This window comes from Cibotium barometz, chromosome 59 (assembly GCF_041138505.1).
Source record: "Cibotium barometz isolate CiBa-2024 chromosome 59, ASM4113850v1, whole genome shotgun sequence".
In the NCBI taxonomy this organism is placed as follows: Eukaryota; Viridiplantae; Streptophyta; class Polypodiopsida; order Cyatheales; family Cibotiaceae; genus Cibotium; species Cibotium barometz.
Window position 1 is genome coordinate 30,501,364 of NC_141104.1, and position 27,875 is coordinate 30,529,238.

The 27,875-nt window shown below is 37.9% G+C and overlaps 1 long non-coding RNA gene across 2 annotated transcripts; it reads left to right on the forward strand.

Moving 5' to 3' along the window:
- The first annotated feature begins 330 nt into the window (after positions 1-330).
- LOC147605694 (uncharacterized) lies at positions 331-6,928 on the forward strand. Of its 2 annotated transcripts, none has more exons than XR_015265115.1 (3): positions 331-359; positions 551-661; positions 6,850-6,928. It is a non-coding gene; the product is annotated as an uncharacterized LOC147605694 (long non-coding RNA). The 2 variants fall into 2 exon arrangements; XR_015265114.1 differs by lacking the exon at positions 6,850-6,928 and adding an exon at positions 1,893-2,413.
- Positions 6,929-27,875: the final 20,947 nt, after the last annotated feature.

A 27,875-nucleotide genomic window follows, 5' to 3' on the forward strand; every position in this document is an offset into this window, starting at 1 on the left:
TGCGGGGCGCACGTTCGTGGGTGGCTCTCCCTCCATCAACACAAGCTACTAACACGGCTAAGGGGCGCACGTTTGTCTGTTTGTTGCTCCAACCTAGCGTGGCCTGCTTCTCTCTGGGCGGCTCTCTCTGCAGCGTTTGCTGCTCTTACTACCTAGCGTGGCCTGCTTCTCTCTGGGCGGCTCTCTCTCTGCAGCCACTCGCCCCTTCAGCAGCTCCACCTTGCTCTTACCTAGCAGCTACTCGCAGATATTTACCTCCAAATCAAAGGATGCCTAGCATTATGTACACCTGCAAGTGGGGTTATAATCTATTTAAGCTTATCGGTCCCTCCACAGCCATGCAATCTGGATTCTAGCAGGTATATGGGCGTCTCTTAAACTTTAATTTTTTTATTTTCTCTTCTGAATCAGACAATAAAAAAGATAGAGCATGTTACAGTAGTAGTTTCATTAGCAAGAGCATTGTAGGTCATAAAGGGCAATAAACAGGCCCTGGCCATAAATCTCTCATGCTTGGTTTTCTTTAGGCGTCTCTTATTGCTATGAGCAGGCCCACTCTCCTACGCAGCATATACAAGACATTGCATAGTTGCAGGCCACATCTTCTACAGCAATAAGAGAGAGCAGCCAGCATATACTTGGATTTTCTCTTCTGAATCAGGTTTTTTCTCTTCAACCATAATTTCCTGAGTTTTTGAATTCTTGCATGCTTTTATTTTCTACTCTATGTCAATGTGTATGATCTGATTTTTAATTGACATGTTTAAAATTTTAAATCTAATCATAGATAATGATTTAATATGCATTGAGACAAAAATATGTGTACCTTGTTGTATCGTTGAATTTGATAATAGATGCGGTGATGTCCAAGTGCTAGTGGTCAATGACAAGATGGGAAAGTAGGTTTGTATTACATAAACGACATGGACGTCAAGGAAAACTTGAAAAATAGCAAGACCATTTTAAATTCTTTAAGGGCGGGATAATTTGAATTTAAAATTGGGCGGGATAATTTGAATTTAAAATTGGGCTGGATAATTTGAATGCTCTACCACATGGTAGAGCTGGAAAAATGCATTCTAGCTCTACTACATGGTAGAGCTAGAAGAATGCATTCTAGCTCCACCACATGGTGGAGCTGGACCTAAAGCATTCTAGCTCTACGATGTGGTCTAGGCAGAATACAGCTCTACCACGTGGTAGAGCTAGATCAAATGCAATTCTAGCTCCTTGATTCTTGTCATGAGAAGTAGGTCTCTTCTTGGAGTAATTGGTTTTGTTGATGTGTATGGAACACAGCTAGATCGATGCATTCTTGCTCTACTACATGGTAGATCTAGCCCTCAAAGCTTTCTACCTCTACGATTCTAGCTCTACCATATGGTAGAGCTAGACCTCAAATGCAATTCTAGCTCCACCACATGGTAGAGCTAGACCTCAAAGCATTCTATCTCTACAGTAAGGTTTAGGTAGAATGCAGCTCTATCACAGTTACATTCAAGCTCAGTCGGTTACATTCATTGAAGTCTAGCTCTACCACATGGTAGAGCTAGAAGAATGCATTCTAGCTCCACCACATGGTAGAGCTACATTTCAAAGCATTCTGGTCAATACATTTATTAATCTTGCTCTGCCACCCGGTAGAGATAATATCCATTGAAAAACCAGCACTAGAAAACTTTGAAGTCCAGCTAGAATGGATTTATCTAGCTCTACCATGTGGTAGAGCAAGACTAACAAATGTATTGAGATCTCCAAGATGGAAATACTCTTCATCTCCTCCACAGTGTTTTCATGGATATATATTGTGATTTTTGAATATGATATTGTAAGTTTTTTTTAAAGTGTAAGAATACAATAACTATAATTAACAATTGTGGTTTTTGTTGTAGGTGAAAGATGTCTCAGAAAAGAAAAGTGGTGGAAGTTCCGGACAGTGTTAACTTTGCCTCTGCTGATCAACGACGACAGTGGTACTTAGATATTTGGGGTCTTCAGGGTTCACAATTTAACAAAATTCATCTATTTGTTGCTAGTGATGTGGGCGTGGATACTTTTGAGGATCTAGGACCAATGACTCTATCTTATATTTCTGTAGTTGATTCTCATCCCGATATTGAATGCATAAATATTGGGGTACCTGGGATCCATGAGTATCAACTAGATCCCAAGGCATTCATTATTGAACGAATAGTAAGAGATAAACAAGATACTATGTTCTCTCGAGGGTGGAAGTTAGATTGTGCAAGTCAAGAAATAACTCTTGAAGAGTTGCAAGCTTCCATTGCTTATTGTGTGAAAGGCAAACAAAAAAAAGAGAAAATGCCCTCTAAAAATCCAGTTCAAAAAAAGGCAAAAAGCAGTACAGGTATTATGGATGTAGATGAAGCAGTTCTTAAATCTACAATAGAGAAAACAGGCTTGGAAAATTCAACAAAAATAAGATTTGTGGATCCCAAAGTTTTGGAAAATGAGGTGCAAAAGGCACAAAAGAGTGATACAGGGGGTATGGAAAAATACTCTAAGTATTTTCCATTCAAGTACAAAGAGTATGAGATTCCTGTAGATCAATGCTGGCTAGCTCCTGATCACTATAACTCCCGTCAAATAGAACCTCACCGTGTGGATGAATGCGTGTTATTTTTTGGTGCAAGTGCAAACAGGCCAGGAGCGTGTGCATACTTGATGCCTGTAAAGAATGCTGGCAAGAAGAAAGGAATTCCAATGAAACTAAGTGAGGTAACAGAGGAGAAACTCACTGAGTATTCATATTGGATTATTGATGGCCAACATTCCATCTATGCTGCAAAATTCTTACGGTATCAAGAAATGGAAAAAGATGGTCGTGCTCAAGACTTGATACAAGTGTATGAAAAAAGGAAGGCTCAAATTGTTGTAGATCCAGAGCCACAAGTTGCGACGGCCATATCTGCTATAGCTAATGAAGAGGCCCAATCATTATATGTCAAACAACCATACTATGATGTCTTGCAGCACTTGAGGAGTCAGTGGATCTTCAATAATTCTCCGTCAAGGCCACCATCTGGAGTAACAGAGGGCTCATCATCTCGTGTAGACTGGGATGTATGTCCATATCCCTTGCTCTCTTATAATTATAAGTTTTGAAAAAAATACTTGATTTTGATCTTTTTTTCTTTTATTTCTTTGCAGAAATTTTTACGAATGGTTAGAATTACGGTGGGAGCATCCTTCATTTCAAAGCAGTCTCACATGGTCATTTACTCTGATGAAGTTTTCAAAGGCTGGCTTGAAATCATGGAGAAGCAAAACAAGAAACCAACTGCCACAGTTTTCAGATGTCTTGCTGGGCTAGATGAACAAGAAGTCAAACAAATACAATCAGAAATCAGGTCTAGAAAAATTATTCTTTCAAAGGGTACTAAGGATGTAGATGTGATTGACATGCCAGAGCGTATCAAGCAGCTCAAGCAAGATAAAATTATTCAAGATGCATTGCTTGTAGAGTTCAACACTCTGAACAAGGACAAACAATGTCAAGATTGGTCAGAATTGACTATCACCTATAGCATCAATGAGGTTGTATACTTAGTTCTTTTGAAGTTATGTGATGTGTATATAAAGTCAAAGCTACAGGTTGGATCAAAGAAGATTGATTTTCCAGTAGAAGCAAGGCAATATGTGGAGTGGAATATCAGCCTTAGCAAAGAAAGTTCAACCTTGTCCTTGGATCTTCCTTGGTGTATTTATGCTGTGAGTCTTCCATTCGTCGACGGGAGTTACTACTTGAAGCGCCACCTCAACAATCCAATTTCCATTGGGTTATGTGTTCTGGATAACACTAAAGATTTGGGAAGAAATATGCATTGGGATGTGGAATCATTTTGCAATCTTTTGAACGGCATTATGATCATTACAGCAGCTGGTAGATCTTTGCCATCCCAATATACATGTTGCTTACCTTTCTAAATATTACAGATTTTATTCACTTGCAAAATGCTTTAAAAAATTTGAGTGGCATAGCAAAGGAACAGTATAATGGGGTATTGCATTTTCGACGTGACAACCGATGCATTGGTGCAATAGAGTTCTTCATATCCTTAGTGTTTTTCAGCAAGGGAGATGCCTTTCAAGGACTAGCAGATGTTCCTGATCCAGGTACACAAGCGACAATATTGGATACTGGACTTCTCGATATAGATAATGAAGATGTTAAAACTATCCCAGACATTGAGTTTCTAAGAATCAAGAAGAATCTTTTGATCAAGCAATGTATTTGAAAGTATTGCAGAGAAGGCTGCAAGCTTGTTGATCTTTTCAGTAATGGCTACATCATCGAGCTAGGGCTAGCACTAAATAAGGAAGTGATTTGCCTAGTAGAGAGTATTGAAGATCAAAGAAAGATGGGAACAAGGCTTCTTGACTTTGCAAAGTCAAGAAATGAGCAACCAGTACCGCCTATTTCTAACAATCCAAGGAATACCACGGAAAGATCGAGCCATGGTGAAGTTCGTTCAGCTCGATATTTTTTGGATTTTGAAGACAGTATGTAACTTCTTAATGGGCTTTCCTTGTATCTTCAATACTTTGATTTGGTGATGTTTTGACTTGTTATATCCTTGGTTCATTTTTTAGTAGTATTTTTGTAGCTCTCTCCAAATTGGGCTTTGGAATCTAGAATCACCAAGTTATGGATCCTAACATGTTCATTAACAAATTCACTTTTTACATAACCAATTGGTGAATTTGGAAAGCCTACTTAGTGGTCGCACAATGGCCAGTTGGTGAATCTGAAAATCTTGCTTATAAATCTAAGATGATAGAGCTAGAGATCCTCTCATTTACTTCAATCCTATCCTGTGGTAGATCTAGATTTCAATAGGTCTACAATTTGGTGGAGCTAGCTACCTCTTCAAAGTGGTGGACCAAGAATCCATTAAAGTCTAGCTACCTCTTCAAAGTGGTGGAGCTAGGCCAATGCACCCCCCCCCAAAGACAGTTTTTGTAGAGCATCCATTTAAGTCTAGCTCTACCATATGGTTGAGCTAGGCCAATGCATTTCTAGCTCCACCAGAGCTAGTTCAAATGCAATTCTAGCTCCTTGGTTCTTGTCACGTGCGATGAGCTAGAACCCATTGAAGTCTAAACCTAGAACCTATGGAAGTCTACTGGCTCCACCCATAAAGAAGCTATCTTGATCCCCAACTCAACCACGTGGTAAAGCAAGACTTATAAATTTCAGCTCTACCATATGGAAAATCAAAAACATCTAAAATTTTAGCTTTACCATATAGTTGAGTGGTTTTGTGTTTCTCACCTCCACCTACTCTTGGAGCTCAAGAGTGGATCTCAAGGGCTACTTCCAACAAGAGCTCCCTTGCAAACTGGCTCTACCAAACGGTAGAGCTAGAATAATGGGTGAATTTGGAAATCCATTTAAACCCTCCAATTCTAGAGTGAGCAACTAGAATTTATAATTGGTATCCAAACATGATTTCCTTTTAGATTACACCAATAAACATGTGTTAAGAGTGAGTGTTACAATTGTAAATTCTTTTAGTTTGAAAGATTGTTGAGTCAATGTTACTTTTTTTTCTTTTAGATCCCGAAATTGAGATAGTAGCACCAAGTGAAGTAGCTACGGCGGAATGCCACAATCAAACTGTGGATGAGAGCTTCTCCCACACATTCAGTGATGTCCATCCAGAAGGTTTAAAGACAAATGCTGACAATGAGATTGGGGTACCTAAATCTCCAACAAATGAAGCAATGGGTGAGAGTTTCTAGCCTGAAGAAGAAGTACCAAGAAGTACCGACACTGCTATCTCCAAGAAATCAGTGTTGACAATTGTGTTGGACGACATGAATGGTCTACTACTGAAACGTTGTGAACAACAACCATCTTCAATACATGAAACTATTCAAATGGATTCAAAACGATATATTGTACTAAGGCCAGGATGTATCCAATTCTTGAAGATTTTATTAAAAAATATTAATGTTGGGATCTGGTCAACAGCGACAGAGAGTAATGTTCTTCAAATATTGAGAATATTACAAGACAGAGCAGGAGAGATATTGCCTTTTTTTGTAGTTTGGGCTCAAGAGGCTTGCGAGAAGGATAAAAGTGGTAAAATAGCTAGACCTGATAATCCAACAGTTCAGGCAATGTTCAAGCCATTGTCAAAAATTGCTTCATGTTTTGATTGTGATGCTCGTAGAACGGTTCTTATTGATGACTCTCCATACAAGGGATGTGCTTCTCCTGATAATAATTGTATATATCCTGCAAAGTTTGATGAAGAAAGGATGGTCGACAATATTCTCATTGATGAGCTGCTCCCTTACTTATTGCAGCTTGATGAGAGTGAAGATGTGCGTGAGATCATTGGCTCTAATCCCTACGGACAACCTCCAGTATCCAATGAAAATGAATACAGAAGTGTGGTAGATTTTTGGAGAAAGCGCAATTTAAATTGGTCACAGAAGACAATCTACACTGATAGGCTACCACTATCAGAGATTATACAAAAGTATGTCAACAATCAAGAGGTATTAGCGAGACAATATGAAAACAAAAGAGAAGAGATAATAGAAATTATGGCAAAAGAACGAGTCAGTATTGCTAGCATGAGGGGACCACAAGTGATTTCTCTAGCTAGAAAATTGGGTTCTACCACAACGCACTTGAAGGCAGCCAATGCAAGGGATTTCATAAACAAGGTGTTAAATGAGTACAATCTTCTCCAACGGGATAGAAATAACTAAGGTACTATCCAACATAAATGATAATTATAACTAAATACATGATTTTATACAACAATTGTGTATTCACAATGAAGAAACTTAATTTATGATGGTTTCTTGCAGATTTATTTCAAGGATATTGTTCCAAGGAGTATTCACTTAAAGAAGCCATTTGTCACCAAGGATTGTATTTTTTTTGGAGGAATTTTATCTTTTTGTAATCATGAATTGACAAGAAATTTTGTCTTGTTTTTAAAGTAGTGGCAAATGTATTACTCTTCAAATAATTTTATAAATGTTGGAGTGCACTCTACTATAAGGGGCCTCCTAATTTGAAAATATATGGAAGCTTGATCTTTGTCTTATGATTTTAATTCCTACATATATGGACTATGGTAGAGCTAGATCAATGCCTTCTAGCTCCACCTCATGGTAGAGCTAGACTTCAAAGCATTCTACCTCCATGACATGGTAGATCTAGACTTGAAAGCGTTCTAGCTCTACCATATGATAGAGCTAGATCAATGCATTCTAGCTCTTCCACGTCACCACACATGGTTGAGTTGGACTTCAAACCATTCTAGTTCTACCATGGGGTCTATCTAAAATATTTTGATACAGCTCTACCACGTGCTAGAGCTGGACTTCAAATATTATTTCTAATTTTGCCATGGGATCGAGCTAGAATACTTTGATATAGCTCTATCACATGGTAGAACTAGATTTAAAAATATTCTAGCCCTACCACGTGGTTGAGCTAGAACAGTGCATTCTAGCTCTACCACGTGGTTGATCTAGATCAATGCATTCTAATTTCACCACATTTTGATACCTGCTAGCACATTTTGTCGCGTCTTTTTAGAATCAAATGGAAAGAGTCTTTGCATCTTGGGTCATTTTGTAATGCAACTAAAGTCAACATTTTAGAACAGTATATAGTTTAATGTTAGCGTGCATAGTCACATTTGTTTTGTAATTGTTTAAAATCAATCTTTGCATAAAAGTAGTTGTAACATGCCTTCCCCTACATGCACAGCAGTCTTAAAATTGGAGAGTGCATCCTACTCTAAGGGGACTCTCAATATACAATCTCTTGTATCAATGTTTTTACTTGGGGGTCTAGATTGAACAAATGGTAGATCTTGGTTCTTTCAATGCGTTCTGCTCCACGTGGTAGAGCTAGCATTCTATGTCTATATCTACCATGTGGTGGAGGTACCATCCATTGAAGTCTAGCTGTATAATTTCATGGAGCTAGCTAGCTCCACCATGTGGTATCTTATTGAGCTCTAGCTCTACCATGTGGTGGAGGTAGCAGCCATGGTCTCTTCATGGAATTTTGGCCTTACCACATGGTGGAGCTAGTATCCATGTGTGGTAGACCTAAACCTTTGGAAGTCATAAAATACGACTAGAATTTTGAGTCTAGATCTACCGTTTGGTGGAGCTTGCATCCACTGAAGTCTAGCTCTATAATGTCCAAGTGGTGGAACAGGATCTAGAATGGATAAGTCATGGATCAAGAAATCCTTTTCAGCTCTATAACAGACAAGTGCTAGATCTAAAGTGAAGAGATAAAGTGATTGCCGTTGGACTGCTAGCCCATGCTAGCTAGACACCTCAATATGAGCAACAAGTCAAATATCTCGCTACATTGTCCATTTCAGATAAATAACTACACGAGTTTTCTTCAAAAAAGTTCATTTCTTTTGGGGTCTCCATGTTTTGTACAACAACAAGAATACATTGAAACTCGATGATAGCTACTACAATGTGTTCAACAATCAAGATGATAATCAAGATAATAATTGTACAACAACAATGTTTTGTACAACAACAAGAATACATTGAAACTCGATGATAGCTACTACAATGTGTTCAACAATCAAGATGATAATCAAGATAATAATTGAGAGAATAATCTAAGTGTGTAACCTTGTGAGTACACAAAATGAACATGCTTAAAAAGAAGCTCAATACCTCATTCAACCAATACACCCCCATGACACTAGTACATTTTGTTACTCCCTTTTGTAATTGAATGTAAATGGTCTTTGTAAATGGTCTCTATTATAATAAAATATAAAGGGTCTTTGTAATCTGGCCATCTTCGCGAGTGTGCTGTTCAATTGTGTGCCTTTTGCAAGGCATTGAACATATTTTAACACAAAAAAATAAATTCAGTTTCATTTACAATGTTTTATTATAATGGAGTCGTAGATGGAGTGCATCCTACTCTAAGGAGACTCCTTTTATCTATTCACAAAGTGCATCATACTTTAAGGGGACTCTTTAGTAGAATAAGCTTCATCAAAATGAAATCTTTTAACCGTAATTTTGACAAAGTGCATCCTACTCAAGGAGACTCTTTCTATCTTTAATAATGTTAATCTGTAGCGATTGTATATATAAGTATAATACCTTCACCACCTCAATTTATAAAATCTTGTTCATTTTGTCTTGTTCATTACAATGAAGCTTTAAAATTGGAGAGTGCATCCTACTCTAAGGGGACTCTCAAAATGCAATCTCTTGTATCAATGTTTGTAATTGGGGGTCTAGATCAATCAAATGTTATATCTTGGTTTCTTATGGACTGTAGAATGGCCAAGTGGTGGATCTAAAAATCTTTAAATGCTCCTCAATGTGTTGTAGCTCCACATGGTAGAGCTAGCTCAAAATTCTAGCTCTACCATGTGGTGGAGCTAGAACCCCTTAAAATCAAAATTACACCCCCATGATACTAGCACATTTTGTTACTTCATTTTATAATTGAATGTAAATGGTCTTTGAATATGGTCTCTAGTATAATAAAATATAGAGGATCTTTGTAATTTGGCCAACTTTGGGAGCAGACTGTTCAATTGTGTATCTTTGCAATGCATTGAACAATTTTTAACACAATAAATAAATTCATAGATGGAGTGCATCCTAGTCTAAGGAGACTCCTCTTATGCATCCACAGTATGCATCCTACTTTAAGGGGACTCCTTTTATCCAGCTATCTTTTGGTTGTTAATGCAAAAGTTTTATTATTTCTTTAGTAGAATTAGCTTCATCCAAATGAAAATTTATAATCGTAATTTTCACAAAGTGCATCCTACTCCAAGGAGACTCTTTCTATCCTTAATAATGTTAATTTGTAGTGGTTGTGTATATAAGGATACCTTCAAGTGGTGGATCTGAAAAATCTTGAAACCTTTCTATTTCTAAGATCAAGCTAGGTTCGATCTAGCATCACTTCATAAAGCAAACCATTTTGAAATTTTTTATACTAGGTTGAAGAAGGTAGATTCTAGATTAAATGCATACAATTTTTCAATGTGGGAATGGGATTTTTTCCACTTTACCTAATACGGTCTTATTATTTTAATATAAAAGTGTTTCTTTTATCATATTTGGATTTCATGCATAGAGGTATGCATAAAAATTGATTATTTTTATTATAAAAGTGTGACTTTTATCATATTTGGATTTCATGCATAGAGGAATGCATAAAAATTGATTATTTTATTATAAAAGTGTGACTTTTATCATATTTGGATTTCATGCATAGAGGTATGCATAAAAGTTAAATATTTTATTATAAAAGTGTGACTTTTATCATATTTGAATTTCATGCATAGAGGTATGCATAAAAGTTGATTATTTTATTATAAAAGTGTTACTTTTATCATATTGGATTTCATGTATAGAGGTATGCATAAAAGATATTCTTTTTATACTAAAAGTGTGATTTTCATCATAAATGGATTTTATGCATAACTTAGATGCATAAGAGAAATTCTTTTATTCTAAAAGTGTAATTCTTACCAAATTGAATTTATGCATAAGAAGATGCATAAAAGATTGATTTTTAAATTCAAAGTGTCATTCTCATCTAAATTGAATTTATGCATAGGAAGATGCATAAAAGAATGGAATTTTAATTCAAAAGTGTTATTCTCATCCAAATTGAATTTATGCATTAGGAAGATGCATAAAAGATAGATTTTTAATTCAAAAGTGTCAATTCTCATCTAAATTGAGTTTATGCATAGGAAGATGCATAAGAGATGGAATTTTAATTCAAAAGTGTCATTTTCATTTAAAATGAATTTATGCATAGGAAGATGCATAAAAGATTGATTTTTAATTCGAAAATGTTAGTCTCCTTAAATGGAATTTATGCATAAATAAATGTGTAGAGAAATCTTATATCAAATATAAGAATTCTCTTGTATTCTATAAAAAGATATGAAATGTGATAAGATGTGATAAGAGGTGTATGAGATGTGATAAGATGTGATAAGATGCGTATGGGAAGTGATAGGATGTGATAAGAGGTGTATGAGATGTGAAAAGATGTGTATGAGATGTGATAGGATATGATAAGAGGTGTATAAGATGTGATAGAATGTGTTAAGTTGAGTTAGGATGTGTTAAGATGTGTATGGGATGAGGTAGAGAGTGTATCTGATGGGATAAGATGTATATGGGATGTGTTAGGGCATGAATGGATGTAATATGGATGTATGAATGTAGATATGGATGTATGAATGTGAATATGGATGTGTGGATGTGGAAATGGAAGTGTGGATGTATGAATGTGGATGTGGATGTATGCATGTAGATGTGTATGTATGAATGTGAATGTGGATGTGGATGTGGATGTATGGATGTAGATACGGATGTGTATGTATGTATGTGGATGTGGATGTATGAACGAGGATGTGAAAATGGATGTATGTATGTAGACGTGGATGTATGGATGTGAATATGAATGAAGATGTGGATGTGGATGTATGGATGTAGATACGGATGTGGATGTATGTATGTGAATGTGGATGTATGAATGAGGATGTGAAAATGGATGTATGCATGTGAATGTGGATGTATGAATGTGAATGTGGATGTGTGGAGGTGGAAATGGAAGTATGGATGTATGAATGTGGATGTGGATGTATGCATGTAGATGCGTATGTATGAATGTGAAATTGGAAGTATGATGTGGACGTACGAACATGGATATGTATGTAGAATAATGAATGTGAAGGTGTATGTGAAATAATGTGTAGTCTATATGAGTGAATGGATGAGAATGAGTACACATTGAATGGAATGTGGAATAAGTAATGTGGTCCGAGAGTGGATAATGTGGAAAGACGAGAGTTCGTTATAGAAACTGTATTTTGTGATTGTTTGTAAATGACTGTTTTATGTCAAGAATGCTAGGGAAGCATTTTGACCGTCTTGAGGATTAAGGTCATGAAGACCGAACTGATAAAGTTGCAACTGCTGTTTGACGGAGAGTCAATGGAAGACGTCTCGCGTAGCAAGGTCGATCGAGGTCTTGACCAGCCTCGGTTCGATTTAAATGGTGAGCTTCCGGTACGGTGGATGAGGGACCAAGGAAGCGGCCTATGAGTGAAGCACTAGGTTACCTAGAGGGTGCTTACCATACGGTGCTCGGGCTCTGGGTCACCGAAGATACCCACACGTGCGTCGTGGAAGATATTGGAACAAGGAGTAAGAGTTGTTTTCTGAAATCGGGCATGGATCTGGTTGATTGACCTTGCTGGTCCTCAACGGATGAGTCCATGGCTCTTTTATATGGATCTGGTGGTTGATCTTGCTGATCTTCCACGGAAATTCCATTCTGTTATATGAATATATTGCCGGTTACTATGAGCTAGGAACTATGGAAACCGCCCCTGAGTGAACAGGTGGTGAGCGTTCTGGTTGCCAATGATGCCATAAGTACACCGATGAATGAATGACTGGAAATAAGGATTCAACCCACCAGAGACTTTGAGGATTGTCATCAATGACATAATGGTTTCATTAAAGGATTGTTTTAAAGTTAGCTGATGCTGAGAAAAAGGCAATTTCATATTGGGGGTGTGTAAGTGGTGTGACTAGTTTATGTTTGCATGAACTTCCGGCTAGGGGGCCTTGGAATTCTTTTCCTTGGTACCCGAGACAAAACCTAACCAAATTCCTAATTGGATCCCATCATTACAGTGGTTGGGCGGTTGGCTAACCCATGGGACTGGATGGGGTTAGGCTGGACTGATGGATCCGTAAATCGAGACTCAATTTATGTTATTACGATAGATAAAGTAAATCTCGGATAGTAATTGTTCTATGGATTGTTCTATGGATAGGAATCAACGATAGGAATGTTCTATGGATAGGAATCAACGATAGGATTGTTCTATGGATTGTTCTATGGATAGGAATCAACGACTGTGCCTCTTGATGGGAAAAAAAGCGTTGATCCCAATGATCCAAGTGCAAGTTTCTTCCTTGATCTGACCGAGTATCTTTATAGGTGCAGTCGGATCAGTTTGATCAGTAATGGTCTTGACTACGTTAGAGTAAAAAGTTATCCTGGTGGAATCGCCCCAACTTTCTGGATAAGGGAAGTTTTTCCAGGTTCGGTTTTGGAAAAACCGACAAATTAGTCTCTTGTCCGGATATCCGTGGGCGAGGCCCCGAGTGTGGGACCCTGACCCGCGCAAGATGTGATACTTCCGCTGCTAGCACCCCGAATCCGTTGAGCGGTGGGGACAGGGATCTCACAGTTGGTATCAGAGCAAATTGGCTAATAAAGATCATGTGAGAAGCCAAATATGTCAAAAATTTATCAAGAAGCACAAAAAGGTTGTAATTGTGTGATATAATTCATACAAATTGATATTCAAACTGAAAAATTCGTAAATTAGTAATTGGGTCTTCAAATGGAAGTACCGCAATTCTATGGAACCCTGACTTGCTTGAGGCCTAGACATGATGGTATTTACCTTATAGTTCCAAGTATCATGACTACCCATATATACCGAGGGTATAACTGCAGCTCTTTACCGACAGTATATACGAGTAAATCTAAGACTTGAAATTATAAGCATTAATGCTATCCAGTTGATGAATTCGAATGTGGTTGATATGATTTTTAATTCTGTTTGCGAACTGATAAATTGATTGGCATTCTGATTGAAAAATGATGACCCCTGAAAATGGGTTGAAATGTAATAAACTGAGCGAAACCACAAATGTGGATGATTGGGATGAGTTCCTGTGATGATATTCATAACTAGAATGATGATAATGATTTCACCAAATCACTATGAGATTAGTGGATTGTGCTGTCAAATTGCTACTGTTAACACTTGACACGGTAGATCAAGTTAAGGGATGACAAATTGAGAACTTACTTGTCTGAAATTCCCGTGGAGGAATGTTCATAAAGAAATTTTTTGGTCTAATGGACCATTATCGTGTTAAAGAGATGAATGATATGATTTGAATGAATTGTTATTTAATGAGATGAGTTCTATTTAAGGGATAATTATCCCCGTATTTTGTTGGGTTGACCAGAATATAAGGAACCCTAGAATAAATTGGATCTTAAGAAAAAGAGTTGTCCTCTACTTTGCGAGATGAGGACATCTCGCACTTTTAAGTGGGGTAGAATGTAAGATTCCTCCCCCAGCCTTCCAGGTATGCAGGAGTAAGAATCTCCCTTCCCTCTCTAAAATAAAAGAAAGATTCTGTTTAAAAAGGGAAGACACTTTCCCCAGAATACTTCTCAGGAGCCCACCTGTTTTAAGGATTCAGAACGATGAGTTCAGAAGTGAGCCGGTGTTTTGGATGCCAAGGTTTTGGTCATCAGTTAAAAGACTGCTCGACTCCTACCATGAAAAGGGCACAGGGAAGTCTAGAATCCAAATTCAGAGACCAATTCCTTCATACCAATCTAATCAGGGTCCGTCTCTCGGACAAGATTGCTTAACTCCATTAACTAGTTCCGACCCATTGATTAGGGTCGAGATGACCAGTCAAATGCTTGGCAACATAGAGCAACAGATGCAGGCAATTCATAAAGATATAAAAGCTTCCCAGGATCGACAGAAGCAGTATACAGATAAGAAGAGGACAGTCAGAGAATTCAAAGAAGCAGATATGGTCTTCATTGAGTACGGATTAAAAGAAGTTCTTTATCTCTTAGGGAGTATAAGTAGTTATCCCCCTGATATTGTGGACCAAAGAAAGTAGGTGACTTAGCCTACGAGCTTCTTTTATCTTCTCATCTCAAAACTCTTAATGCCTTCTATAGAAAAATGTGCCAAAACCAAATCATGGAAAGACGATAAAACTTCAGTGGCAAGATACCGTTGGCTTCTAAGTTACGCTAGATCCTTCCTTTATATAAGTCATAACTTTTACTTGCTGCTCGCAATAATCTTACTTCCATCGATCTCCTTTCTTCTTAATCTCCTTCATAGCTTGGCAGCAGAAAATTGTTTTATCCATGATGATTTCTCACCTTCAAGATGCAAGCGAGTCTGTGAAGAAGGATTTTATAGAACTGTATGAGCGCTCACTTTTCCCTCACTTGAGAACTTCTGTAGCTCAGACCAAATGGCGGACCTATCAAGACATAACTAGGGTAACACCCTGGGGTCAGCAACACTTTCGTAACAATGTCGGCTTGGCTATGGTTATTTTGGCTATGGTTATTGAAGCTTTGGGTTTGGGTCCCCGATACTATTGCGTGATGAGATCAAGGCATATTGGGTTTTGTGAGCGGGTCTTCTTACTGGTGTGTTTTCTTCCTCATCAGAAGATATGCCTTTACCCCGTTTTTGGCTTGCCTCTCAGAGGTCCTTTTGTTAGATCACCTCATACCACTGAGGTAGGTGCGGCAATAACCAGCCGAATTATTCCCATAGATGAGTTACCTTATACGTGCGCACTTATACGTGCGCAGCTTGTGAGTGCTGCTTTTGTGACCATATGATGGACGGGCTTATGGAAGTGTAAAGAGTTCTTATATCTTTACTGTATATATTCCAAGAATGAATAAAGTTGAAATCTTTGTTCTTGTCTTGAGTCTTACTCTCTTTGAGACTTTTCTTGGTGGTTAATCTTAATTAAAATTTCTCTCAGTCTTATATTCGTGCATCTTGCGAAATTACCCCCAGTTTGCGAGATGAGGACATCTCGCGTTTTTCAAGTGGGAGAGAATGTAAGATTCCTCCCCATCCTCTCAAGATGTCCAGCATCTTCCCCTGTAATCAATCCCCTCTTCAGAAATATAAAAGATATTGTCTCTGCCTGTTTTGGCATAGAGAGAGAAAATATTCTAGAGAGAGAATATTCAGATTTTGATTGGATAGAAAAATATCTCATCTTATTCAAATGAATTCCCCTCAAACAGAAATTCAAAAAGAACTTTCCAATGTGTAGTTGGAATTAATTGGAAATGAGTATAAGGGACCTTAGCCTAAGGGTCTAGATTTTTAGGAATTTTTAGATTATGGTCCAACTAAGGTTCCTGTGGGCAAATAGGATCAATCCATGTGTGGGGAGGAGATAAATCCAATTTGTAAAAGAAAATATCCAAAAATGAGTAAATGCTCACATAAGATGAAGAGTTGACTATGTACAAGGTATATTAGTAAGAAACTATGAGTAATATCAAAAATATGAGATATTTTGGGTATAATGATTCCATTTTGACACATATGTAAGGAAGGGGAGTCCCTTAAAGGAGGTGCATACTAGTGTTTCTTTTATCATATTTGGATTTCATGCATAGAGGTATGCATAAAAATTGATTATTTTATTACAAAAGTGTTACTTTTATCATATTTAGATTTCATGCATAGAGGTATGCATAAAAGAATTATTGTTTTATTATAAAAGTGTTACTTTTATCATATTTGGATTTCATGCATAGAGGTATGCATAAAAATTGATTATTTTATTGTAAAAGTGTGACTTTTATCATATTTGGATTTCATGCATAGAGGTATGCATAAAAGTTGATTATTTTATTATAAAAGTGTGACTTTTATCATATTTGAATTTCATGCATAGAGGTATGCATAAAAGTTGATTATTTTATTATAAAAGTGTGACTTTTATCATATTTGAATTTCATGCATAGAGGTATGCATAAAAGTTGATTATTTTATTGTAAAAGTGTTACTTTTATCATATTGGATTTCATGTATAGAGGTATGCATAAAAGATATTCTTTTTATACTAAAAGTGTGATTTTCATCATAAATGGATTTTTTGCATAACTTAGATGCATAAGAGAAATTCTTTTATTCTAAAAGTGTAATTCCTACCAAATTGAATTTACGCATAAGAAGATGCATAAAAGATTGATTTTTAAATTCAAAGTGTCATTCTCATCTAAATTGAATTTATGCATAGGAAGATGCATAAAAGAATGGAATTTCAATTCAAAAGTGTTATTCTCATCCAAATCGAATTTATGCATTAGGAAGATGCATAAAAGATGGATTTTTAATTCAAAAGTGTCAATTCTCATCTAAATTGAGTTTATGCATAGGAAGATAAATAAGAGATGTAATTTTAATTCAAAAGTGTCATTTTCATTTAAAATGAATTTATGCATAGGAAGATGCATAAAAGATTGATTTTTAATTCGAAAATGTTAGTCTCCTTAAATGGAATTTATGCATAAATAAATGTGTAGAGAAATCTTATATCAAATATAAGAATTCTCTTATATTCTATAAAAAGATATGAAATGTGATAAGATGTGATAAGAGGTGTATGAGATGTGATAAGATGTGATAAGATGCGTATGGGAAGTGATAGGATGTGATAAGAGGTGTATGAGATGTGAAAAGATGTGATAAGATGTGTATGAGATGTGATAGGATATGATAAGAGGTGTATGAGATGTGATAGAATGTGTTAAGATGAGTTAGGATGTGTTAAGATGTGTATGGGATGAGGTAGAGAGTGTATCTGATGGGATAAGATGCATATGGGATGTGTTAGGGCGTGAATGGATGTAATATGGATGTATGAATGTAGATATGGATGTATGAATGTGAATATGGATGTGTGGATGTGGAAATGGAAGTGTGGATGTATGAATGTGGATGTGGATGTATGCATGTAGATGTGTATGTATGAATGTGAATGTGGATGTGGATGTATGGATGTAGATACGGATGTGTATGTATGTATGTGGATGTGGATGTATGAATGAGGATGTGAAAATGGATGTATGTATGTAGACGTGGATGTATGGATGTGAATGTGAATGAAGATGTGGATGTGGATGTATGGATGTAGATACGGATGTGGATGTATGTATGTGAATGTGGATGTATGAATGAGGATGTAAAAATGGATGTATGCATGTGAATGTGGATGTATGAATGTGAATGTGGATGTGTGGAAGTGGAAATGGAAGTATGGATGTATGAATGTGGATGTGGATGTATGCATGTATATGCGTATGTATGAATGTGAAATTGGAAGTATGATGTGGACGTACGAACATGGATATGTATGTAGAATAATGAATATGAAATAATGTGTAGTCTATATGAGTGAATGGATGAGAATGAGTATACATTGAATGGAATGTGGAATAAGTAATGTGGTCCGAGAGTGGATAATGTGGAAAGACGAGAGTTCGTTATAGAAACTGTATTTTGTGACTGTTTGTGAATGACTGTTTTATGTCAAGAATGCTAGGGAAGCATTTTGACCGTCTTGAGGATTAAGGTCATGAAGACCGAACTGATAAAGTTGCAACTACTGACGGAGAGTCAATGGAGGACGTCTCGCGTAGCAAGCTCGATCTAGGTCTTGACCAGCCTCGGTTCGATTTAAATGGTGAGCTTCCGGTACGGTGGATGAGGGACCAAGGAAGCGGCCTATGAAGCGCTAGGTTGCCTGAAAAGGATCCTAGAGGGTGCTGACCATACGGTGCTCGGGCTCTGGGTCGCCGAAGATACCCACACGTGCGTGGAAGATATTGGAACAAGGAGTAAGAGTTGTTTTCTCAAATCGGGCATGGATCTGGTTGATTGACCTTGCTGGTCCTCAACAAATGAGTCCATGGCTCTTTTATATGGATCTGTGGGTTGATCTTGCTGATCTTCCACGGAAATTCCATTCTGTTATATAAATATATTTCCGGTTACTATGAGCTAGGAACTATGGAAACGGCCCCTGAGTGAACAGGTGGTGAGCGTTCTGGTTGCCAATGATGCCATAAGTACACCGATGAATGAATGACTGGAAATAAGGATTCAACGAGAGACTTTGAGGATTGTCATCAGTGACATAATGGTTTCATTAAAGGATTGTTTTAAAGTTAGTTGATGCTGAGAAAAAGGCAATTTCATCTTGGGTGTGTAAGTGGTGTGACTAGTTTATGTTTGCATGAACTTCCGGCTAGGGGGCCTTGGAATTCTTTTCCTTGATACTTGGGACAAAACCTAACCAAATTCCTAATTGGATCCCATCACTACAGTGGTTGTGCGGTTGGCTAACCCATGGGACTGGATGGGGTTAGGCTGGACTGATGGATCCGTAAATGGAGACTCAATTTCTGTTATTACGATAGATAAAGTAAATCCCAGATAGTAATTGTTCTATGGATTGTTCTATGGATAGGAATCAACGGCTGTGCCTCTTGATGGGGAAAAAAGCGTTGATCCCAATGATCCAAGTGCAAGTTTCTTCCTTGATCTGACCGAGTATCTTTATAGGTGTAGTCGGATCAGTTTGATCAGTAATGGTCTTGACTACATTAGAGTAAAAAGTTATCCTGGTAGAATCGCCCATGCTTTCCGGATAAGGGAAGTTTTTTTGGGTTCGGTTTTGGAAAAACTGACAGATAAGTCTCTTGTCCGAATATCCGTGGGCGAGGCCCCGAGTGTGGGACCCTGACCCGCGCAAGATGTGCTACTTCCGCTGCTAGCACCCTGAATCCGTTGCGCAGTGGGGACAGGGATCTCACACTCCCATCTCCATATTCACACATCCACATACATACAACCATTTCCACATTCCCATTCATATAACCCCATATGCCTTCACATCTAATCTTTTACATCACATCCATTCTTGCCCTATCACAACCCATATACATCTTATCCTATCACATAAACTTCTTACCTCATCCCATACACATCTTATCACATCTTAATTCATCTTATCACCTGCTAACTTATTTCATAAGCATCTTATCACCTCTTATCACATCCACATCCTATCACCTGCTAACTTATTTCATAAGCATCTTATCACCTCTTATCTCATCTTATACATCTTATCACCTCTTATCACATCTTATACACCTCTTATCACATCTTATACACCTCTTATCACATCCTATCACATCTCATATCTATTTATAGAATACAAGAGAATTCTTATATTTGATATAAGATTTCTTTACACATTTATTTATGCATAAATTCCATTTAAGGAGATTAATACTTTCGAAGTAAAAATTAATCTTTTATGCATCTTCGTATGCATAAATTCATTTTAAATGAAAATGACACTTTTGAATTAAAATTCAATCTTTTATGCATCTTCCTATGCATAAATTCAATTTGGTAGGAATTACACTTTTAGAATAAAAGAATTTCTCTTATGCATCTAAGTTATGCATAAAATCCATTTATGATGAAAATCACACTTTTAGTATAAAAAGAATATCTTTTATGCATACCTCTATGCATGAAATCAAATATGATAAAAGTAACACTTTTACAATAAAATAATCAACTTTTATGCATACCTCTATGCATGAAATTCAATTATGATAAAAGTCACACTTTTATAATAAAATAATTAACTTTTATGCATACCTTTATGCATGGAATTCAATTATAATAAAAGTCACACTTTTAATAAAATAATCAACTTTTATGCATACCTTTATGCATGAAATTCAATTATGATAAAAGTCACACTTTTATAATAAAATAATCAACTTTTATGCATACCTTTATACATGAAATTCAAATATGATAAAAGCCACACTTTTATAATAAAATAATCAACTTTTATGCAACATTTTTAACTCTTCATCTTATGTGAGCATTGAAGGGACTCCCTTCCTTACATAGGTGTCAAAATGGAATCCTTATACCCAAAATATCTCATATTTTTAATATTGCTCATAGTTTCTTACTAATAAACCTTGTACATAGTCAACTCTTCATCTTATGTGAGCATTTACTCATTTTTGGGTATCTTCTTTTACAAAATTGGATTTATCTCCTCCCTTTACATGGATTGATCTTATTGGCCCAAAATAACCTTAATTAGACCATAATCCAAAAATTTCTGAAAATCTAGACCCTTAGGCTAAGGTCCTTTATACCCATTTCCAATAAATTCCAATTGCACATTGGAAAGTTCTTTTTGAATTTCTGTTTCAGGGGAATTCATTTTAATAATATGAGAAATTTTTCTATCTTAAAATATTCAAAATCTGAATATTCTCTCTCTAGAATATTTTCTCTCTCTATGTCAAAATAGGCAGAGACAAGATCTTTTATATTTCTGAAGAGGGAATTGATTACAGGGGAAGATGTTGGACATCTTGAGAGGCTGGGGAGGAATCTTACATTCTCTCCCACTTGAAAAACGCGAGATGCCCTCATCTCGCAAACTGGGGGTAATTTCGCAAGATGCACGAATATGAGACTGAGAGAAATTTTTTAATTAAGATTAACCACCAAGAAAAGTCTCTGTTGCGTGACGAGTGAAGATCAATGCAAGGATGCAACAAAAAGATACTTAGGGCTCTTGTAAAGAGTTCCAAGTTGTAGATGAGTGTGGGAGTGGGCTTGACAATAATCCCACATGGGAACTTTTGGAAGTTTTAGAGTTTTTTGTATAAAAAGTGGCTCATTTGAGAGCTTATGGACACATTGGGCAAACTCATGTTTGAGCTCTCTTGAGACTAGCGCTCCCTCTTTTCCCATAGAGGTGCAAGCTCTTCTCTCTCCCCATCTACATTATTGTAAGTTCTATTTTTGTTAACTCAATGCAATGAGTGGATGTTTGTCTCTCTTCTCATGTCAATTCTCTAGTGTGCATGTTTCTTGTTGATAGCTTCAAGGTTTGTGTGCATGCATGCTAGGGAAATGAGTGTTTGAGAATGAAGAATGCTTTGATCTTGTGTATGTAATAGCTTAGCTTTCTTCTTGTGTTGAATGTATGAATGAGTGGGATGATGAGTGAGTGAGCAATAGCAAGATTGAGCTTGTGTGTGTGTTAAGTCTATGTCAATAGTAGTAGTTTTCTTAGCATTCTCTCCATCAAATGGATAAGCTTTTGTGCACCGGTACGGGTTGAATCCCTAGCTCCGAAAGGGATGCAAATCCCATTGGATTGAGCTACATGTGGATCATACTACTCTTGCTACAAGTGAGAGAGTTTTCCGTCTCTCCATTGGCGCCGCTGCCGGGGAGAAGACTCAAATTCCGGTTGAGAGTGTGTGGAAACCACCACTATTTCCTCTTTTGGTTGCAAAACCATTGAGTGATTAGGTTAAGTGCGGGTGTGTGATCCCGGTGTGAGTGGATAAGGTTAGGATAAGAAAAAAAACCATTGAGCGGTTGAGGTTTCTCCCGCATTGTTTTTTATGTTTTCTTGCTTTTATTTTCTTTTCAAGTACCGTTCATTATGCTTACATTCATTGTTTTTTTTATGTCATTTCATGCTTTCACGCTTTTCGCTAACATGTAATTAGTATAAAAATAAAAATGAAAGGAGTGCGTTGCTAAGCTCTTTCATAGCTTATGCAAGCTCCATAGGCTCCCAAGCGTGAAGCCCGCTTAAGGAAGAGAGGAGAGAGGGAAAGAGAAGGGAGAAAGGAAAAAAAGAGGAGGAGAGAGGTTGCAAATTTTATTTTTTATTTTTTATTTTTTTAAGTATAAACAGAGTCATATTATATCGTAATCAATACATGGTGGCCATTATTTATTAGTACAAGCATCATATTAACCCCATACTCAATTCAGACCCTACCTCCAACCCTAGCAAGTAGCTAGCGGGGTGCCTCACTAACTTACTAGTTGTTTCCGCCAGCGGTGGTGTTGGTGGAGGTAGGTGTGCTAGTGGTGGCGGCGGCGTCACAACGGCCGTACTGGGATTGGCAGCCGCTGCCACAATAGGCACTATCATTGGGCCCGCCGCAAAAGCCATACTGGCTGCAGCACTCGACAGTGGAGCAGTAACCAGTGCTGCCCTGTGGCAGCGCTCCACAGCAAGGCTGTGAGCAGGCTTGCGCATCCACCATTCGTACTGAGGAGCTCCAAGCTGCGGCTGCCAATACTAGAAGCAGAAGCAAGACGGGAGCAGAAGATGAAGCCATGCAGCTCCTTGAGCGAATTGAATTAGATAAGCTGGCGAGGTGCAAAGGCGAGGTGCAAAGGCGAGGAGAGGCTACGTGGAGGCGGAAGGCGTCTGAGGGCTGCAGCTGGCTAAAAAGAAGGAAGGCAGGAAGGCTACGTCGTTGACGGCGGCTGGCAGAAGCAAACGAAGGCGGGGTCTGGCGAAGCCACCAGTGATGGCAGAAGCAGTGGAAGGCATGGAGAGCAAGGCCGCGTGGAGTAGCCAGCGTGGAAGGAGGTGGCATGGAGGTGGCGTCGAGGCGACCTGCGTGGAGAGCAAGGCCGGTGTTGCAGAAGGCCGCGTGGAGGCGCCAAAGACAAGCAGAGGTGGTGAGGCGAGTAAAGAGGGCAGCTGGCGGTATAGCGGGCTGTAGCAAACGGGCAGAAAAAGAAGAAGCACGTGAAGGCAGCGAGCGATCCAGAGCTGATAAGGTTGGTGATTTTTTTGTTTTTTTTATTTTTTTTATTTTTTGTTAATTATAATTTTTTTTAAAAATAATAAAAAAACATGAAACAATAAATTTTTTTTAAAAAAAAGAGAGAAAAAAAAGGGAGAGAAAAGAAAGAAAGAAAGAAAGAAAGAAAAAAAATAATTAAAAAAAACAATTTTTGTGTTTTTTTAGGAATCCATATTCTTTACATATTCTGTAATTTTTTATTTTTTTAAAACTTTTGTAAATTTTTTTGTGCATAATTAGAGTAACTTGCATTTTTTTAGAATTTCTGTAATTTTGTGCATAGTTAGTATTTTTGTGTAATTAGTAAAAAAAATTGAAAAAATTAAAAAATTAAAAAAAAAAGAGAGAAGAAAAGAAAATAACAGAAATAGAAATAGAAAAAAATTCTGTAAATTATGGATTTTTTAGGAATCCAAATTTTTTGCATATTCTGTACTTTTTATTTCTTAAATTTTTGTGATTTTTTGCACAATTAGTATTTGTGTGTAATTAGTAAAAGAAAAAGAAAAAAGAAAAAAAAAGGATAGGTATTTATACACATACTCATTTTAGTTGCATTTAGTGGATAGGTAGGGTAATATATATATATATATATATATATACATATATATATATATTTTAAAAAAAAACAAAAAACAAAAAACAAAGAAAACAAAAAACAAAAAAAAACCAAAAAGAAAACCAAAAATTTTTGACCTTATGCACTTGCGGTCGAGACATCTTATAGACTCTGCCATAGGGCCTAGGGCACCTTCTAGAGTATCTACGTAGGAAAGTGGGACCCAATCAGTAGGAAATTTGGCAGATATTGCTGAAACTCTTTCCGAATCCCAATCTGATACCTTTTCCAGAACAACTAGCTCATTGTCCATGGACAATCTAGGGCCGTCAAATAGTCATCCCTTAGCCCCAAATAGGACACCCACAAGATCTTTTAATCCATTTGAAGCCGACACCATGGGGTTAACACTCAATGTGAGACTTCAATATGTCTACACGAATGCTCAAGGAGCTGAGATCTTTAGGGATCCACAACAACGGTATCTTGTTAAGATCGCAGACTTTTTCTCAGAACTTGATAGAGCACCTCTAGTCAATGACCAGGGTAACATGTACATGGGTGGAGATGGTGTTCGCTACGAAGTCACCTATCATCCAGAGAATGTAGACAAATTAGGGGAGCTCTCTAAAAGCGAGTCAAATTAGGGGAGCTCTCTAAAAGCGAGTTCTTAGACTTGTCAAAGCTTTCAAGAGCAAGGGAGCCTAAAGATGATTGGCTCATTGAGCCGGACATGCCTGGACCCTCCAATGCCCAGTCCTCAAAGCCATCCATAGATGATTTACTTCTTGTAGATCTAAATTTGGAAAGGGATAGGAAAGGCAAGAGCAAAATGGATCAGGGGGCTGAGAACCAATGGGAGTTTGTACGATAAATTCCAGTGACAAAGGTCTTACAGGATGACCCACTTCAAGAGGTCTATAAGGACTCTTTAGAGGGATATTATGCCACAACTAGATTGCTAGAGCTAGGTCTTCCTCTAGCACTTATGGTGGTAGTCGAGAAGCTTGCAGGACACATGAACCGAATAGTTGATAAATGGGCCAATGAATACCGAACCTTAGATTGGAAGGAGATTCGGGAGCTCACGACGTGGAAAGGACAACCATTATTCATGGAAGTGTTCTCAACAAATACAGCTAAACCAGGAGAGACAACCTTTCTTGGAGAAACTGTTGCTCCTCCCCTACGAGAGTTCACTAGAGAGGGACCCTCAACATCAAAGTGGACCACTGCAAGTAGCCCAACTCTAGCACCAAGATATTGTCCTACACCAAAAGTGCGACCACAGATCACACCACAACAACGTTTTTCTCACTATGACAATCGGAGGGTAGGGGAGCCAACTCGGCCTCCCATAAATGCACCTCCTGAAATGCGGGTAACAAGATCTTTGGAGGGGGTTGGTGAGGCAAGTAATAGGGGACCCATACCAATTTGGGATGCATGTGGACCATCTTACCAAAGAGAGGAACAATTCCCACTGAGAGTGAGAGGCCGTAGGCCCTATGATGAGTATTCAAGACAAGTAAGGCCATCAACTCTTCAGAAACTGGTAAAGAAGTATGAAGGGTCGGGAGATCCATACGACCATGTAGCAGCATTTAGGCAAGCAGTTCGAGCTGAGCAAGTGGCTGACAAGCATACTCAAATTGAAGGATTTGGGCTCACTCTTGAGGGAAAGGCCCTTGCTTGGTTTCAGGCCCTAGAGGCTTCAGACAAATCTTCTTTACGAGTTCTGGAAGAGAGATTCATTGCTGCTTTTTCCTTGATGGGGATTCAACATGACACGGTAGCAAACATCTACTCTTTCAAGCAAAGCGAGAATGAGAGTGTTAGAGATTGTGTAAATAGGATGAAGCAGTACATTAATCGTTGCCTAGAAGATGAGAAGCCCACCCAGAGTCGATTAATTTCTCTCTTCTTAAAAGGACTCAAAAATTCAACACTGCATACACATCTCTATGCAAAGAAGCATACAAATTTCAATGAGTGTTGCCATGATGCTATGGATTTCACTGATAACTTCAAATTCCAAGATGATACTAGCCCTGAGGTGAAACCTAGAGATCAGTGGGGTGATGACCAAAGTTCAGGGTCTAGCGCGCTAGTAAATCCAGACCAGATAGCTAACCTAGTACTAAGGAGATTGGGACAAACCTATCGCCCACCCATGCAGCCACAACAACAGCAGTAGCGAATGAGGAGTGTACTACCTACAGGTCCTCATCTTTGTGGAGCATGTGGCGGTAACCATAAAACCGAAGAATGTAATACCTTTTCTCCTCTAGTCACAAACCAACCCACAAAGAAGTGGTGCCAGGCTTGTGCTTGGAACTTTACCCACACCACACAGGAATGTACTCGCATTTCAAGAATGAGACAGGAGCGTGAGCAGCAAAGGGGTGGAGTGGCTCCACAAATGCATCAACAGTATACTAATTTTGAACGTAAGCCACCGCCGATGGCACAAGGGAAAGCACGACCTGTTCTTGGAGCTCAACCTCCTGCTCCTGGGACTGCTCCTGTGAGGGTTGTTGACTACGACATTTCAAATATGTGTAGAGACTTGGTAAACCCAGGCTATGTGGAGGAGGAATATGCATCATATTCATCCAAGGAAAATCTCTTTGAAAGTCCCGCATACCCAAGCCAAGCACTGTGGTGGAGGCTCAACTAGGGGAACAAAATTCTTTGATGTTGCTAGGCGGCTACCAACCTAGGACTCTAGGCTCCTCAGGTCAATGGCATCAAAGGAAAGTAGAAGCCGAACCAATGGTTCCCTGTTATTAGTGCGGAGAACCCCATTGGGCTCGTGATTGTTTGTCCACATCGCTCAAGGCAAGCAACTCGATCCAATACAACAGTACCACAGTTTCCACCAATTGAAAGATATTGTCTAGGGTGTTGTGTAGAACACTTCCCAAAGGATTGTTTGCTGAAACCACATGAGGAAAGCACCTCTCAACCAAAGGTCTCACTAAACCTTGTAGGGGCAGTTCCATCGCCACCTTCATTTGAGAATGAGGATGTTGTGCCACTTAGAGTCATGACTAGATCATAGACACGAAATGTCAAAATGCAAACTGATGAGACACCTTGAACTAGGGACGCAAAGGCAAATCTAGTGGGACAAAACCCTACATTCCAATAGAAAAAGGACCACTAGGAGGAAAAAGAACCGCAACAAGCAAACTAAAAGTGCATCCACTAGTTCTCAAGAAGTCTCTAAACAAAACATGAAGGATCAAACTTTTACATCCCAAGAAGTGCATGAGGAGAATCAACCTCAAATTTAGGAATTTTGGGAAATATGCACAATTTTGGGACAATTCTTTGTTAGATCCAATACAATGTTTACTGTGCGATATGCAAGATTTATTATTGGATGTTCTCAACAAGCATTCTTTGTTGTTAGATCCAATACAATGTTTACTGTACGATATGCAAGATTTATTATTGGATGTTCTCAACAAGCATTTGAATAATGCGATATGATTTATATACTATTGTACATTTGTAACAAGTGTATATGATGTTGGTGGTGGGATGTAAATTTGCCTGCACACACACACACACACATGCACACCAGGAATTAAGCTTGTTTATATCACATAGCCTCCAGTTGACCATCAAACACAGAAACTTTAACAAAGAAAGGATATTCAATGTAACTTTAAGTTGTAAGAAAGTCTAGGTGATAGAATTAAAAAGATCACCATCTGTATTGAATCAAAATTCTTGAACAATGGGTAAACCATAAATCTAAAAGCTTAAGAAAGCCTTACAATCTGAATAATGATCGAACTATGAGTTTGGTAGCTTCATACAACATTGCTAAAAGATTACGAAGCTAGTTGCCCATATGCTAACAAATCATTCTTGCTCAACTGCACTGACATGTTGATTCAATTGATTCTGTTTGGCCTTCAGTATTATAGCCTTTGG